General features: G+C 44.6%; 1 protein-coding gene across 1 annotated transcript in view; it reads right to left on the reverse strand.

Moving 5' to 3' along the window:
• Positions 1 to 17429, reverse strand: part of KDM4A (lysine demethylase 4A) — a 1237605-nt gene that overhangs the window by 594802 nt on the left and 625374 nt on the right. The window lies entirely within an intron of this gene.

The following is a 17429-nucleotide window of genomic DNA, read 5'->3' on the forward strand; positions in this document are numbered from 1 at the left end:
GAGCAAAACAATGTCTCTCGTGGAAGGCTGAGGCTTTGTAAATGCTCTACAACAAACAAAAAAGGGCCTGCACATTCATACGCTCCAGGTATTTCCCAGATTCAAGGCTTAATTTAGACACCATGAAGTATAATTGTGATACACAGCACATCCTATACAAACATTAAGTCAAAATTCAATTTTTGGGGGTTCTATTGTCCCATTTTATGTAACCACTAATCTTTTTGTGTTTTGAAACTCTGATTGGTGGGTTCTCTGGCTTGATTCTGTTGTCAGAAAGACCTCTACTACAGTCCCCTTGCCATTGCAACACTTTTCTCAAATGATCCTACGGTAGCCCTACAACTCCAAGATAGGAGTGATTTTCTTTTTTCCAATAAGTTTTTACTTGCAATATTGAACATTAACATCTATCAACATTGAATCCCCCCCCCTCTCTCCCCGCCCTCCCCTTCCCCCCTGAACCGAATGCAGTCTTTGCGATGGCGCTGGGTTGGAGTGGTGCTGCTATGGTGTCGTTCGGTTTCCCAGGTCTCTGCCCAGAGTGTTCCTTTGTTGTGTGTCTGTTATAGGTCTCCTTCCCCCGGGAGAGCAGTTATTCCCATGAGGCTCATGGACCTTGGGCTCCATGCCCGTCGTGCTCCGTCTCTTAGATATCTCAGCAAAGTTGACCAGTCGCTATTAAACCTGGTGTGCTCTCCTTGTAGCGAGTATGTAAGCCATTCCCTGGCAAGATTTTCGCTATCTATTCATGATCTTGAGGCACGTCTCTAGACTTCCACTTACGTGCCAAAACCAATGCTGCCACAATCATCATAATGATGTAGAGATTTCGGTTTGCTTTTGTCGGAATGCCTTCAAGGACCCCATTTAGTCCCATCAGCTAGCCCCCTCTTCTCTCTGGTCTTGATCCCTAGGACCTGTTCGATTGCTTCGTGGATACCCGTCCAGAAGTGGTCTAATTTTGGAAAATCCCACCATATATGGCTCCAGGTGCCCACCCCTCCACAATTCCTCCAGCAAAGTTGTGAAGCCTCTGGACACATTCTATGTAGTTTGACCAGAGTTAAGCGCTAGTGCAGAATTAGCTTTAACCAGATCTCTCTAATTTGGAGGGATCTTGATAATTTGGGAATCTGCCCCCAGAGTTTCGACCATTCAATTTCCTCTATCGTGCATCCGGTGTCTACTTCCCATTTCCCCATATATGTTTTGCTCGGAGAGGCCTCCCCGTCCTTAATGAGTTTGTATATGTTTGCAACCACTCTTTTGTCCCTAGGGTCAGTGTTTAAGTACTTCTCGAAGGGGGTCAGTTGTCGGATCCCCGCTTTACTCATAGAGGGGTGTAACAGCCAGTGCCTCAATAGGACGTAGCTGAACCTTTGACTTTCCCCCACCCCAAAGTCAGCTTTGCATTGCTCGAAGGATTTAGTCTGTTTTCCGTTAAACATGTGTCTAATCCTGAGGCAAGCCCCCTTGCGGTCAGGGGTCGAATGCAGGTGTTTTATGTCCCAGGGTGAATTGGGGGTTATTGAAGAGTGGTGTGCATGGGGAGGGGAAGGAGGTGATGTGTGATCTTTTTATGCATGGTCCCATGCCTTGGCCACTGCTGATAAGATTAGGCTACTATACATTTGCGCCCCTGGTTTCCACTGAATTTCCTCTAGGTGCTGCCCTGCGACCGCCCTTGTCCATAGGCACCCATATTTTCCGCCTATCATCTGTGCTGCGGTGTAGTAAGCCTTGAAGTCTGGTACCCCCGTTCCCCTTAGGGAGACAGGGTTTCTCATTACTTTTGCCACTACTCTGAGGTTTATTGTTCCAGAGAAATTGATTTGTTGTTTTGTGAAGGGCTTTAAAGAAGGGGGATGGGATGTGGATCGGAAGAGCCGTGAAGAAGTAGAGAAGTTGCGGCAACACTACCATTGTTAAGACATTGATACGTCCCAACTATGATATAGATAGAGGGTCCCAGTCTATCATTTTTGTTTTAAGTTTCTCCAAGAGGCATGGATAGTTGGCGTGATATAAGCCAACCACCGATTTGGTCAATTTTACCCCTAGATATGTTGTTGACCCATCAGTAGTGGAAGGACTTTTTGAGGTTTCATTCTGCTGTGGTTGTGAGGGTGAGGCTGAGCATTTCGTATTTGTTTGTATTCAATTTTAGTCCTGCCACTGCCCCGAAGTGGGCAAGTTCTAGGTTCACTGCTCTCAGGGATGTGTCTGGTTGTGTCACCGTCTGGAGCATGTAAGTCCCCTGAAGGGTATTCTGGCTATGTTCTCATTTGCTCTTATAGCTGCTAAGAAGGGTTCTAAATGTAATGCGTATACTATGGGGGACAGCGGCAGCCCTGCTTTGTACCTCTCCCGACAGCTACAGGGTCAGTGAGGTGCCCGTTTATGGCGAGCCGGAAGAAAGGGTGCTGGTAGTTAGCTCCAATTCAGCCCCAGAAAGTTCGGCCCGAAGCCCATCTTGGTCATGGTAATGAAGAGGAATCCCCACGCCACCCAGTCAAAGGCTTTCTCTGCGTCCACTGATAGGAGGAGAGCGGAGATTCCTCTCTTTTGGGTCTTCTCAATTTGATGTGCTATTCTCCTGACTTTGTCCCCAGTCTGTCTTCCCCTGATGAAGCCTGACTGGTCGGCCTTGACTATCCTGTGGCTAGGATTTCCGTGTGAATTTTCGCATCTATATGTATTAGCGCGATGGGGCCGTACGACCCGCACTCAGTGGGGTCTTTGCCCTTTTTGTGAATTGGTATCACCTTAGCCTCTTCCATTGATTTGGGTAATCCTTTGGACGTTCCTATGTGGTTAAATTGGGTCGTGAGGTAGGGTATTAGTAATTCTTTGTGGATTTTATTAAATTCTTCGACGTAGCCGGTGGCCCCGGGAATTTATTAATTGGTAGTGAGTTTATAGCTGCCCTAACCTCATCCCTTGCGATTTCGCCTTCCAGGGCTTCCCCCCCACCCCTCCCCCGTTATTTGTTGCAGCTCTACTTTGTTTAAGTAGGCTTCCCGTTGCTTAGGTGATGGATTGTCTGAGCTATATAGTTTGGAAGGGGTGATTTCTAACCCCCATTTTGGCCCAAACATGGTTTTAGGGAGAAGGCTGTTGGCAGCTGTATTTTAGTTTTGGCTTCACCAGGGTTACAAGCCGATTTACCATATTAGTAGCGCAATGCACCTCTTGGATAGCGATGGGTCTAAAATGGCTGTTGTGCAAATGTGGGCTTACTCTAAGAGCAGCCCTATTCCATCTACTGTGGTTTGTGCTGGTTTACGACCACACCCTAGTCCTATACAGGCCAATACAATTCTGTGTGGGTGGACATGAATATTTGGCTGGCCGCCAATACCATTCCTCAGGTGCCCCTGTGTGTGTGACTGGAGGGCTGGCCTGATAGGGCTCATGCGTGTAACTAGAGCAGACCATTACTCAGCCTCCATTCTGATGGATTTTTGTTAGATTAGATTTTCATAGAAATGGTAAATCTTCCTGACCTGGGTCACCCCCAGAACTTTTTGCTTTTATTCATCTGTGAGCGAGAACCTTGTTCCACACTCACAGAATGTTTTACTCTTTTTATGGATGTCATTTTTTTAAATTATCCATAGTGTCTTTTTAAAGTTATCCTCTTTAACAACTTTCTGGCAATAAGTGCCTGTTGTTTCTGGGTTGCCCTATGGGCTCCCCTTTGAACTTTCTATGGCTAACTTTGAGTGAACTACAGTTCCCGAGGGTAGAAAGGATCGCTGGATCCTTTTTACATTTTGTTTTTGTGAAACCAGCACACCCCACCTTATGGGGATTGCTGGGGAGATGCAAAGTATCCTCTTTCACACTAAAACTAACAATTCTGTTACAGGGACAAGCTTACCTTCAATGGCTGGTGGCAGTGATACCTTGTATTCATTTGGTGCACCTTTACCGCAGGCTGTGTGCACAGCTGCAGTAAAGGCACCTACAGGTGCTCATTTTACTAAAATGGGCCATCTTCTTTTTTCACCATTTCAGTGTTCTTTCCTGTTCCTTTCCCTGACATCCAGGGCTGGAAATTCCTTTGTCTGATTTGTATCTTCGGTCGGGGTCCCCTGGACTCCCCGCCCAGGCTCCAAGTCTGTCTGTAAAGGCAGGAAGCGAGGGAGGAGTCCAAAACTCTGCAGCCCTTTGTCTTCCTCCTTGCCTGAATGGGGCCAAATTCCAGTGGGGGGCTGGCTGTCCTGATTGGACAACCAGACCGCCCTTTGTTGCAAAATGCAGGGAGAGAATGCAGAAGTTGTGCTGTAGTTCCTGTTAAATACTGTGAACCTGGAAGCTGAAGCCAAGTCAACCACTGGAACCAAAAAACGAAGATGAAGGAAAAGGGGCTAAGACGATTTCCAGTGACTGGAGAGCCTGCTGTGTAACCGGAGCCTGCTGTAGCCCTTCCTTCCAATCAACCTCGGGACTCTGAAAACGGCCGCCTTGACCCATAGCCTTGTGAGACCCACTAGACTCAAGAGGACCTGCATTTTGAGCCATCACATGCATTGCTAAAACCTTGCGGGGCTGCAATAACCCAATAACCTGGGACCTCGAACCGTCGTGCGGTGCACAGTCTTCCGAATTCCGAATCTCATAGAACCTTTGTGGGCATCCTGGTGTATCTCCAGAGACACAAACCGAGTCAAAAAAGTCCCCTCAGAGTGCTGGACCTTTGTAACGACAATAATTCAACTGCGATTTTCTGTCTTCTTCTGTGCTCCTTGAAAAGGTGCCAAATCTGCAGAACCGCATTCAGCCGCAAGGAAAACCTTGCCTAGAGCCTGCTCTATTGATTCCTGCTACAAAGTTCCTTCTGAGGTCTTGTTTTCAGTCACCACAACAGGAATCCACTGCTGCAAGTTCTCCTGCTGCAAAATCTTCTTCAATGCTTAGGTACTGTGTTGAGTGGTTATGTACTTACCTTAAGTCTGTTAGGTTTTCTGTGTAGCTGTGGGGTGTTTTCTGTGATAGGGAGGCCTCTCGTCCAGTGCACCAGTCCCACTGCTAGAATCCTGCTAGGGTGTCTTCTGTGAAGCCCCTGGACCCTCTCTAGAAGTAAAGTACTCACCTGTTTGCCCAGTCTTCCTAAGGACCTCTGACTTTTGCTACTTAAAAACCTATCCTGATACTGCCTGTTGGACACTAGATTCTAGTGACCCCCCCCCCTTGCTGCCACTGTGAACACTCGTGCTCCAAGAATAAGGGAAAGACTTTTAAGGGATTGGGCCTTTTGTCTAGAAAAGAAAATAAGTGTTTAAAAGTTACTTACTTGTAAAAGAGTTGGTTGGTAACTGTAACTCTAAGAGTTGATAGTTACAAAAGTACTTACATTGAATGTGTGATGCACTATTCTTAAACGTATGGTTAACATACTTCTTTCCTCATAACCCGTTTTGCCATTCTAATAGAAAGTGGATGTGAAGGTGTATTACTCACCTGTGATTAGGTTGTGCCTCTTCCCAAAAGTAATGTGTTGGTTTCACCAGATTATCCTATTAGGATAATTGTAGGAGTGTCCTCCAACTGGGTCTTGCTTCCCCTGACTTGCTGTTAGCCTGTCCAGAATAAGTCTGCCTTAGCTTTTACGTATCTAGAATAACCTTTAGTCATTCAGTAATGTGTAGCATTGGGTTTTTGCTTTCCCTGTGCTGTTGCAGACAGACTCACAGATAGTCTTTGGTTCTATATGTCCCTCATAAGTCATGCATAAGGTACTTGTATAGTTGGGAAAGATAAAAGATTTTGGTTTTTACTTACCCTGATTTAGCTATGGGCCATCCAAAAATAAGTTAAGAGAGTTTTAAAAAAAAAATGTTTTATAATTCATTTAAACAAACAATACAAACCAAACGTGCAGTCCATACCATAGCATTTCAATTATACATCACTTGATTGTGTTCACTGCTTCCCATATCCCACCCACCCCCCCGTTACAAGCCCATTTCCTCTAAAGCTCTGTTCCCTCGTCTTGCGACAGGGTGTTCCTTTCCATGGGTTCCTTTGGGTCTCACATTGACCCAAATAACTCTGCTATTAATTAAGTTAAGAGAGTTACTGCTTATCTCAATCTGTGTTTTACTGATCTCAAAAGCACCTGCAATTGAATATTACATCCTTCAGTTTTACTCACCTAGTATAACTGTATGTTAACACAAAAGTAGTTATAGGTTTTTACTGTACCTGGAATAAGTGTTCCACTATTCACAAAACGTATACTGTCCAGTTGACGGACTATGTGATTTGTTACTCAGTCATTGTACAACTGGTAGGGTCTACTGCCCTGGCATTACTGAATGTAATTGTGAAAGTAACCATTGGTTTTTACTCCCCAAGAATAGGTGTAACCTATATGAATGTGTATGAAAAGGTTTGATTTACCTAGAACAACTGTTAGGTGTTCCAAATAAGTTTTATGCTTTGGTCTGTGCACCTTCAAGCATAGTGTTGTGATAATTGAGATTACATATAAGGTGTGATAGTACTTATTTATCCCTAGATTTATCTGGGCCTACCTGTATTTAAGTAAATCCTTTATTTTTACAATACATAGCGTTTCAATGTTACTTTGAACCATTTGTATTACAATTTCATCTGTACTGATTCTACAGCCCTCTCTCCCTAAGATAAGCCTGGCTGCTCAGTCTATGCTACCATTAACTGAGGTGGTACAGCCTTATACTAAGAGTGGAGTCTTGTACGGCCTCAGTTGAAAGGTTTTACTAAGCCCTTAGTTGGACTTCAGAAAAACTGTCCAAACAATTTTCACTATGGTTCTGGTTAACTCTACAGGCTTACTTACTGGCTGTAGGATTCATGGCCCCAAAGCTTTGCTGCAATGTTCGGGCCATGTGTAGCCAAACTAGCAAAGCTTAGGTCTCATACCCTGAGGTGTGGTTTTGATTTTTACTACTGAACATCTCTCTTATGCTGTTCTCATCATCCTCCTGGTCCTCCACATCCGATGGGTTAAGTTGTCCATCTGGGCTATTTTGCAGCCGATTCCCCGTATTACAACCTTAGCCATGAGCCTTGAATTAGGAAGTTGCGGGTATCCAGAAGGGGTGTGGGACACCACTGCCCAGCATCTAATGCATTTTGGCCTCACAGTTTAATTTGTGGGACCATTTTGTACTAGCTGGGTGCCCAGGTCTTGTCTGCTTGGTGGGGTTCATCCCTCTTACTGGAGGCATCTTTGCTACTGTTTACACTACTGGCTGGGGTTGGTTGGTTCCACTCCTGTGAAAGTTGATTGTTCTTGAATTGGGTTGCTGTTGGTCTGCTGTTAAGTCCCTGGGTAACCGGGTCCTGTAATTTGCCCTTTGAGAAAATGTTACTAACTCACCAAGTGGTTTTGCCGTCACTGATGTGTTTTAAGCTAGCTGCCATCGTGAGTACTTCCCTCTAGACCATTGGTTGGTGGGATTTTCGAAATGCTCACCATCAGGAATCCCTGTCGTCAAGAACAAAGGTCCCTTATTGTTTCGCCATTGATTTCCATTGGTACAAATCCATGATGTACTTCATTTCGCACTGGGGAGGCTGGCTTTTCGACCTGACACGGGAACTCATCTTGAGGGTCTCCTCTGGTTTACCTGGTTTATAGGGTTAACCTAGCTCCCACATATCCCATATAGGTGTTACTATATGGGTGGGGAATGATAACTTGTTGTCAGGTCGCACAGACTCCTCAGTTTACTTCCCAACAAGTCATCAAGGAAGCCTTTCTCCCAATGCTCCCGTCGAGGGTCTTGGCATACTTTCCAACAAGGTGATGGGGGAGAGGCTGGTGAGGTGCAGCAAAGGAATAATAGCACAGTGGTGAGGTCAATATGAACAGTAGTCGTCCCACAAACCCACTGTGAATAACCCAATTACCTGATTATGCTGCTCATGATGAAAGGGAGGGGAAAGAGGAAAAAGAAAACCCAGACGGGGACAAAAGGACAAAAGGATCCTGTGCAAAAACGACATATGGAGAACTAGCATAGGAATCTGTACCAGAACAGCACGAGAAACGCCTAATGTTAATGCAGGCAGACAGTCCGTGAAAACAGATACAAAGAGGCACACTGACAAAATGAGCAACAAAATTCAGTGTTGGGTAGAACTGGGAATTGCATTGCTTTATGCAACAAGTTTATGCTTTTTATTTAATGTATCAGGATAGTTGGGGGGCTGGTATTGTGTTGCCCGATACTTCACAGGGACACCATCAGTTCTTCTTTTCCTGAGATAGAACCCAGGTAATCATTTCTTTCTTCACCTCCTACCTCTAATCACCTTCTCTGTCTTTTTCTCAGCAATATGGTGCCCTGTTCTCACCCTTCCACACCCAGGGACATAGTGCCTTGCTCACTAGACGGCACCTACGGATATAGTGACCTGTTTACTTGTCCGCACGTGGGGATATAGTGCCCTGCTCACTCTTCAGGGCATCTGATCCTTCTTTCTCTTGTTGGGGTGCCAGCTCTTTTCCTGCTCTGCCTTCCGCTTGACCAGAACCTCCATCTTCACCTTCTCTCTGGGTCTTGCAATGCATACTTCCGCTCCAGATCTTACAACCAGCCCAGCAGTTTTCCCTCCCCACTTTAGATCTTTCCATTTGGTAACCTTTATCTCTGATCCAGCAATTTCTTCCTCTTTAAAGACCAAAACTTATTTTCACTCTACCGCAAAACTCTTCCCCACTCTTATCATGGCCTGGCCTTATAGAGTGCTTGGACATACTAGCGCCCCGCTGATTGGACAGAGCGGTCTCGTGCTCTCTGTGCCATGGTGGGGATGGTTGCACTGAGTTTACAGGGTAAGTCTTTAAATGCGGAAGTAGCCATCTTGGCTACCACTTCAGTCTGAGTTTGTTGCTGGCTAGGAAGGACCTGCTGGTTTGTTCCCCTCTTTCAGGCTGGAGAGTTTCCAGTATCTGAATTTCGTTTTGGTGCCCACCGTTGCCAAACATCTCAGGGTAGGAGGTACGTATTGAGCACGACTACTGCAGGTTAGGAGTTTGGAAAAAGGTTTTTTCTCTGTTTAATGCAGTACTGTTATATTATGGAAACTGCAGATTTGGTCTCCATTGTGCTGGCAATTGTGAGGCAGACAGAGTTCTATACTGCCCAGTGTTCCTGGTGGTGTGGGAATGAAGTGGGGCTCTGTTTGTAGGTTCAATAAGTGTACGGGTAAGGGCTGGGCTTTCTGTTTCCACTCAGGATAACAAATGAGGGCAGGGTGCCTGTTTCCATATACTGCCACCTTTAGGGCAGCAGGTGTAAACGCTTCTGTAGGTTACCACAGCCTTCCCCATTATCTTCCAGAGTACAATTCTGTAAGCACGTTTTGCTAGTATTATGCTAGTACTAGGAGGGAGGTGTTGACGATTAATACAAGATATATTTGAAAAACCTGAACTTTTTATAGCACAGGGAGCTCTTTACATTTATGTGTTAAAAATTAAATAATTCTGACTTGACCCCAAGCATTCAGTCCAGGCGACTGAAAGGCAATCCTTCAGTTTGTAAAAGATTACTAGAGTAGTCCAGGGGTGTACAGGGTCTAGTTTAAATACAGTTTAGATGGACTCAAATCCACACCACGTTCAGCAGAACCTCATTCTGATTAATATGGACATGTTACATACTAGGTTTCATAGAATAGCACATCTTGAACATTATCAGTACACTTATGTATTTTTTAAAAAGCTGTTTTTGTTCAGTTATATGAAAAATGTAAACCAATAGAAAATACATATTTTCAATTGCAGCTTAACACATTGCATGATGAACAATTATACTAAAGCATAACTCTCCTCTTCCCCAGCCCTATCCTGCAATCACCATGTCAATACTGTGTCGCTTATGAATAAATAAAAACATTCTAAGGACCATCACAGCTGCTCAGAGGAACTATAAGCAATAGGATAATCAATCAGTTACATAATCACCAGCAACCACAAAGGGGACTAGTCTTAATTATGACAAATCTCAAATTTAGTCTTTAAATGGCTAAAATGCATGCAAAATGGCTCCTGTGTGTCCCTCCTACTACCACTACTTGCCACAACTTTCCTACTCAATCACCCTCCTTTCACTCTGGATCAGCCGCCTCACATTCATACCCTACACCACTCCTTTTTATGCAATTGTCTCTCACAAATGCACATTCACACTGCAGAACCTCCTTCCCCAATATCTCACTTGCCGAAGAAAACTGTTCCCTAGTCATCTGTTCCATTCTCCCTCCTGCTAGTCTCTTGGTCCTTCTCCACTGCCACCTTTACCCACACTCCATTCTTACTGTCTTAAATCCTCTCCCTCTCGTGTGGACTGGTGGGCCTTCCCCTATATCATCCTACCCCAACTCCCCCTCCCTGGGGGAAATCTGTATGCGAGAGAAAAAGAGGACTAAGTCCCACCCACTTCTTTTGCATCTTTGGGCAATAGGTCGAAGAGAATGCTGTCGGGAGAGAGAGAGGGAGGGAGAGGGAGAGCTTGTAGGGGGGCGAGGGTGGTTAGAGTTGAGGGGGGCTCGGTTATTTCCCGTATTGCTCATACTGAAGGGGAGTTGGACTGCTCCACTGGGAAGTGTGGGAAAGAAGATGGGTTTCGGAGGTAGGAAGTCTGCACCAAAACATCTAGGCACTGGGCCGTTGTGGTGGTGGTGGTGGTGGGGGGAGGGCTGGGGGAGTATCCCCTGCATTCCTAGCTCAGCTCAGGGGCTGAAATTTGTGTTGAGACTCACTACACTCTTACTGACGAGGCTAGGCCACTGGCCTCGTCCCATCTGCCAGACATCAATAACAGGATTGTGAGCTACCTATCTATCCAGTATTTCAGCTGAGCAAAAGCCAGAGTATAACTTAATTCAGAAATAAGGTGTTGATCAATAGCAAGGTAAAATTAGAACAGCGTTTCCAAACAAAAAGGTAAGACTAAACTCCAAGTAGGAAGCTTGGACAGAACAGAAAGTGTTAGGTAAGATTGTCACTTATATGATAAATTGTCCTCCCCTCTGTCAACCCCCTAACTTTTTGCTGCACTTTATGATCCCTTTTTCTTGTTCCTGGGGGAGGGGGAAACTTTTCCCCCCTTTAACCTGTCTTTTACTCTTTTTGTGGTTGAACCTTTCACATCTCTGCATGGTGTATGTTTGGATTTATAGTTCCCTTTCACTTTTGGGATACCTGGCAGCACACAGCACCTTATCAGCAGTTTTGCTGGGTTGCCTTTGGGCTTTGTGAAGGGATCATGAAGTAAGACACAGACAACAGATTGAACTAAATGGTTTATTTTTCTTACGTGTCAGGATGGAGTAAGGCCTAACTTGCCCTATGTTAAATTTCCTTACCTAAATAAAACTAAGGATAGTCTGTGTCAGTAAGTTCAACTCAAAAGTCTGTGTCCAAAACCCATACTTGTCCTCACAACAAACTATATATAAGAATGTCAGCAACAAAAGAAAAAAAGTGATTAAAATAAAGTATCACGCTCATTCTGGCTCCTGGCTCACACTCAGCTTACTCTCCCCGCCACTCCCCCTCGACTCCCCCACCCCCCAAGTTTGGAACAGTTCCAAGAAGCAGTGGGGTATCTTTCACTAAGTTCAACACAGTTCAAAAGCTGTTCTGGATTCCATTTCAACTCAGTTCCAAAAGACTCAAGGTTTTCTTCTCTAAGAGTTCAGCTTAGTTCACAACGTCTTGGGGTGCCCTTCCAATAGAATACCAATCTTTCAACTTGTAAAAAGAACAATGCCAAATTCAAAACCTCCTTGGACATTCAGGCCTTTCTCTAGTTAAGGTCTCAGGGTTCCTATCCCCAAGAGTTCAGACACTTCAGCCTCCAAATCTATAATCAGTTCAACTCTCCTGGCTTTTAAACACAAATCTTCTGGCTTTGCAAAACAGTTCCAGTTCAACTTGTTACTCAGCCAACCCTTCAATAGTTCACATGGGCTGCTCTCTTTATACATGCATCATCCCATTAGCAACTGTGGCAAAATACAAGCTTCTTTTCATTTGCTTTTCTTGGCTCTTCAAATAGGGGTCACTAGGTCTAGGCGCAGTGTTCAGACCACACGGTCCACCTATTTATTACAGGTCATGCAACCGATAACCCTAGGCACTTTGTTATACTTTTGCATTCTTCAGGGTTTAGCCAACACAGGGATCCTCTCCCTAAACCTGTGTCCTTGACCAACAAGTATTTCAGTTTCTCCTTGGCAGTCTCTTGGCTTTGCCACAACAGGTATTTCATACAACTCACTCTGTGGTGTTCATACTTTTCCACCACCTTGTGTTCACTTGCTTTCACTTTATTCATAAGTGTTCACCACTTGCTTTTGTCTTGTATTGTATTCACATATACTCACATCTTTTAGTTAGTTCAGTATTCCATAATGCATCTGCTATATCCAAAAATGCTCATTATATCTTTTAGTTAGTTTGGTTTTCAATACTTCGTCTTGCACTCTCAAAAGTACTTATAACACTTTACAACTGGTTCGGTATTCAAAAATGCCTGGTTAATCTTCTATTGCACTTGTGATCGTTTTTAGTTCGTTCAACATTTCGACCTCTCTGCTTCCAGCCGCCAGAGCGCCCCGGTATGAGTGTGACCTTCTTTACACTCACCGGTATGCTGCCTCTACTCCGGGTGTCCAGTTCTGCTTCCGTGCTTCTTCTCGATCTGCCTTTTCCTCACTTGAGCCACAACGAGCAGTGCTCGCTGTCCTGTTCTGCTGCGTCAGCTCTGCTCTTTCTCAGCGGAAGCTACCAGAGACCTGCAGCGATCAGGAGGCTTTTGTGTCCCACAACTCCTGCTGTGGACACGAGCAATGAGGACAGCAGGTTTCTCGACCCTCACACAGCCAGTCTTGGCCACAGCGTCGCACTCCTGGTCAGCTCGGCTTTTCTCCAGCCGGTTTCTCTCCAGCCCGCTCCTCTGCTTCTGCAAGCCACGTTCCTCTCTCCAGGCCGTCTGTCTCGTTACCTTCTCACCCTAACTGTTGGGTGGTCTTCTATTTTATACACCTGAGACTTTAAATGGTTGCAGGAGCAGATTCTTCACTTCAATTGCCTGACCTTGGTTAAGCCTTTTAGCTGGACATGCCTGGCTATTACAATGGAGCACCTCCCTAACCCTCTACGTCGGCTCGGTACAAAAGTGATGTGACTGAATGGAAGTGTGAATAACTCCCAGTTGTTTCTTCCTCGTTTTGGTATTGAACTGATATTTCTCTGTATTAACAAGGGGAGGCGGAGGTGTGTTTATCCTGTCTAATGAGGAGGTGTCCTCCTAGTTGATCTCTTCCTTATCTCAGTATGCGAGGCAGGCATGGTATCAAGAGATGACACAGACAGCAAAATTAACAGTTTCAAAAACCTTTATTAAAATACCAGGATGGGTGTAACACCTAACTTGCCCTATTTCTATGGTGGGAATTGCCTTACCTTAGCCTTGAGTCTATATTCACAACACACACAAGTTCCAATGAACAATGCCTTTAAGGAGCCATGGGATCCTTCCCCAAGCTGCAAGTTCTGATGCACAATCAACAATCAGATACTCGGAGAGGATAGACCCAATGCCAGAGGGGGCGGCATAGCTATTATAGCAAAAACCAACCTCACCTTAAGACGCCTCACTCCACGACCACTGAAGTCATGAGAAATGCTTATGGCAAACTACCCATATCTAGCAGCCGCACATTAACTATCTACCTGCTATATTGACCCCCAGGACCTATCAGCACTTTTGAGGAAGACCTATCCAGTCTTATGGCCAACAATACTAAAGAGTCCTCGCAGAAATTAATGTTGGGTGACTAACTTAGGATTTAAAGACCCAGAGGACAAACATGCTCAGTCTATAGCAACTATCCTCTCAGATCACGGACTCTCCCAAAAAGTCCTCGGCCCATACCCATGTTAAAGAAAATACCCTTGACTGGTTAGCGGACCTTAATTGCGCCACCTCTATCACTAAAATAAGCCCGCTACTGTGGACGGACCACCATCTGATTGTTTATCTATTGCTAAGGAGAAGTCAAACACCTAAAGCTACTGTTATGGCACCGCCTCTTGCCAAGAGATGCAAATAAAACATTACACCAGACAAACTACTACCTCATCTCCTACCATCCCTCAATTCTCAATCAAGCAACTTCGACCCCAAACTCTTAGTGGAGGTTTTTAAAAATACAATGACCAAGGCCCTAGATATCATTGCACCAGTTAAACTGCGCAAAAGTAAACAGAAGGCTCACCTCAATGCCTGGTTTACACCCCACCTCAAAGAGCTAAGACTTCAGAAAAGAAAATTACAATCCCTCTGGCGTCACACCCAGTCAGATGAAAATAAATGACAACTAACTCAGTTTGTCAACGAATACAAGAAAGAAATAATTCGCACCAAAAAAGACCTCTTCAATGAAAGACTATCCAAGGCTAGCTCCAACACCAAGGAGCTCTTTGCGATCCTCGGGGACCTAGAATCGCCTATGCCCCCTCTAGACAATGCACCGAAGGACAAACAATGGTGCATCAGCATTCAGAATGCCCCGTCTAGCAAAATAACATCTCTCCAAATCAAAATTGCTAACAAAAAAGCCTCCCTTCTCCCCACTGAGACACAAGCCACCACCACCATTGAAGCCACCAGCACCTTAGCACCTTTCAGATTCACTGAAGTTTCCATCCAGGAAACTGAGAAAATCATCTTATCTCTAAAGCCATCTAACTGTCGGGGTGACAACTGCCCTGCCCAAATAATAAAAGATGCCGCGAGAGTCCTAGCGCCTTTCATCTCAAAACTAATTAAGGCCTCCTTTAAAACCAACACAGTCCGAAGGAGCATAAAAGAGTCCTGTTCTACCTCTCCTCAAGAAACAGACTCTACACCCGTCCATCGCCACAATCTACAGACCCATCACCACGGTACCATTGACAGAGTAGAATATTTGCAAATTCAGAACCACCTTGAAGAAAACCACCTACTAGGCTCCCGCCAATCCGGTTTCAGACCAAACATGGCACGGAAACAGTGTTAATTGACCTTAAAACACAAATCGATGAGCTTAAGGACAAAGGCAAAATTGCCATGCTACTCCTCCTCGACTTATCGGCGGCTTTCGACCTGGTGGATCATGCAGTCCTGTGCAAACACCGAGCCTCAGCAGCACACTTCGAGCGACGCAATAGCCTGGGTCCAGTCCTTTTTAGAAAACAGAAAAATGTGAGTCTTCTCCCCCTCTGCATCAGCAGACCCGAACCAGACCCCCTGTGTTGTTCCACAAGGATCTTGTGTCTCGCCCACCATGTATAACATATTTATCAAGCCCCTATTTGATAAATTGGACATATTGGGTGTCACCTACTAACTATGCGGATGACACCCAGATTCTCATTCCCCTTTCAGGCAATTTTGACAAGGACACAGCCTTGGTAAATAAAATATACCTCCTCATTCAGGCATGAATGGCGTCCCATGGCCTCTGACTGAATGATGATAAAACAGAGATACTGATCCTTGGCTCCGAAACCAACCTTAAAAAACTGAGTTGCAACTATGCCGCAATTCAATATAGATGGCAACATAATCCAAGTGGTGAATGAGGTAAAAACCCCAGGTTTTTACCTCAATTCCACCCTATCATTAAGAAAACAGGTTAATTCCATGGCATCCTCCACCGCCTACATTTATTTTTATTATTTTATTGATACAGCTGAATTAATCAACTTTTCAATATGTAAAAATAAAATTGCTGATACGAGAGACATTTTTCAGAGTTCTTAATCCAGTCAAATTCATTTAGCAATGTTTTGGCTTTGGTTGGATTCGATATCAACAAATCAATGGATATGTCAGCACATAAAAGTGTATGAATAATCCCCAAAGTCCACTTCCGAACAAACTGATGTGTTGATGAAAACAGATATGAAGCCAGAACTTTCAGCATGACATTAGGAGGAGTTGAAATAAGACATTTTCTGAATAAACTGCAAGTTCGCCATTGGTAAAGAGCATATAACGAGGTTAGTCCCAGTTCATACCACAGCCAGGAGATGGGAATACATTGTGGTAGACTCAAAAAATTTGTTTCCAAAATTTGGCCTTAAGTTTGTCAAAGTAGGACTGCGGTAATAAAGCAGTAGTCTCCAGTCCTATATCTGCAAACTTATCAGAGCCTGTAGACCATTTCTAACCAAAGCCAGCTGCATCAGCCTCCCCAGTGCCCTAATATTGTCAAAACTGGACTATTGTAATGCCCTATATCTAGGAGCTAACAAACATATCCTCAACAAAATACAAACGTTGCAAAATAATGCTTTGAGAACTGCCCTGAACATACCAAACAGAGAGCACATTTCCAACATTAGAAGAGACCACCTTTGGCTAAAGATAAGCAATAGGATTCTATTCAAAACGGTCTCACTTACCTTCAAATGCCTTAACAATGCAGCTCCCCCACACGTTACAGAGAGAAGGATTAGAAGAACCTCGACCTGCCCCTCCAGAGTGGCCAATTCCCACTGCTTAGAGATACCCAGATTTAAGCTAACCAAATCGGGAGGAAGCAGCTTCCCAGTGAAAGCCGCGCAACCTTGGAACGCACTACCTCTTGCCCTCAGAATGACCAGTCCTACTATAGCTTCACACAATACCCTAAATTGGCTGCGCTCCAATGACATATGATCCTTTGGATATGCTGCAATACAGACCTATGGACCTAATTTATGCATGTATCTAACCCACTGCACCTTCTCACTGTACCTACCTGTATTTCTGCTGTTTGCACTGCTTTTATTCCATTATTTATTCCATGTTGTAACAAAGCTTTAAGTATGCTTGTATCTGCTGCGCCCAGTTACCTAAGGGTTCAGTGCGCATTACCAAATAAACAAAGTTCCAAAGTGACTTAAGAATCTTCCCAAAGCTTCAAACCATAGTTCACAAACACAAAGGTTCCTCACCAAGCTTCAATTCGCAACTGTTGAGGCGATGAGTGTAGAGGCTCCTTTCCCAAAGCTACCAGCCTTAGTCTGGATGAGCTGGAATTTCTTCCTCTGGTCTAGGCGTAGGGCTGCACGGCCCACCAACTAAAGGTGACGTAACGAGTATGGTTCGCCCTATGTTCAGCTACCTCTGTGATGCTTCTAGGCTCCAAAATTCAAAGTAATGCAAAGAATGGAAGGCAGTCGCCCCATGTTTTTCAATTATAAACGCAATTATTCCTCCAACTCCAAAACTGCCAATAATCCCCTGGTCACTCCAAGATATTGAGTGTGCCATCAATGCTCTGAATTATTCAAAGGCAGCTGGCCCGGATGGGATTCCTCCCTGTGTTCTGAAGCGACAACCATCACTTTGTCAAATTGGTGTTTCAATATGTTAGCCCAAAGT

This window comes from Ambystoma mexicanum, chromosome 1q (genome assembly GCF_040938575.1).
Source record: "Ambystoma mexicanum isolate Mex_15411 chromosome 1q, UKY_AmexF1_1, whole genome shotgun sequence".
Classification (NCBI taxonomy): Eukaryota; Metazoa; Chordata; class Amphibia; order Caudata; family Ambystomatidae; genus Ambystoma; species Ambystoma mexicanum.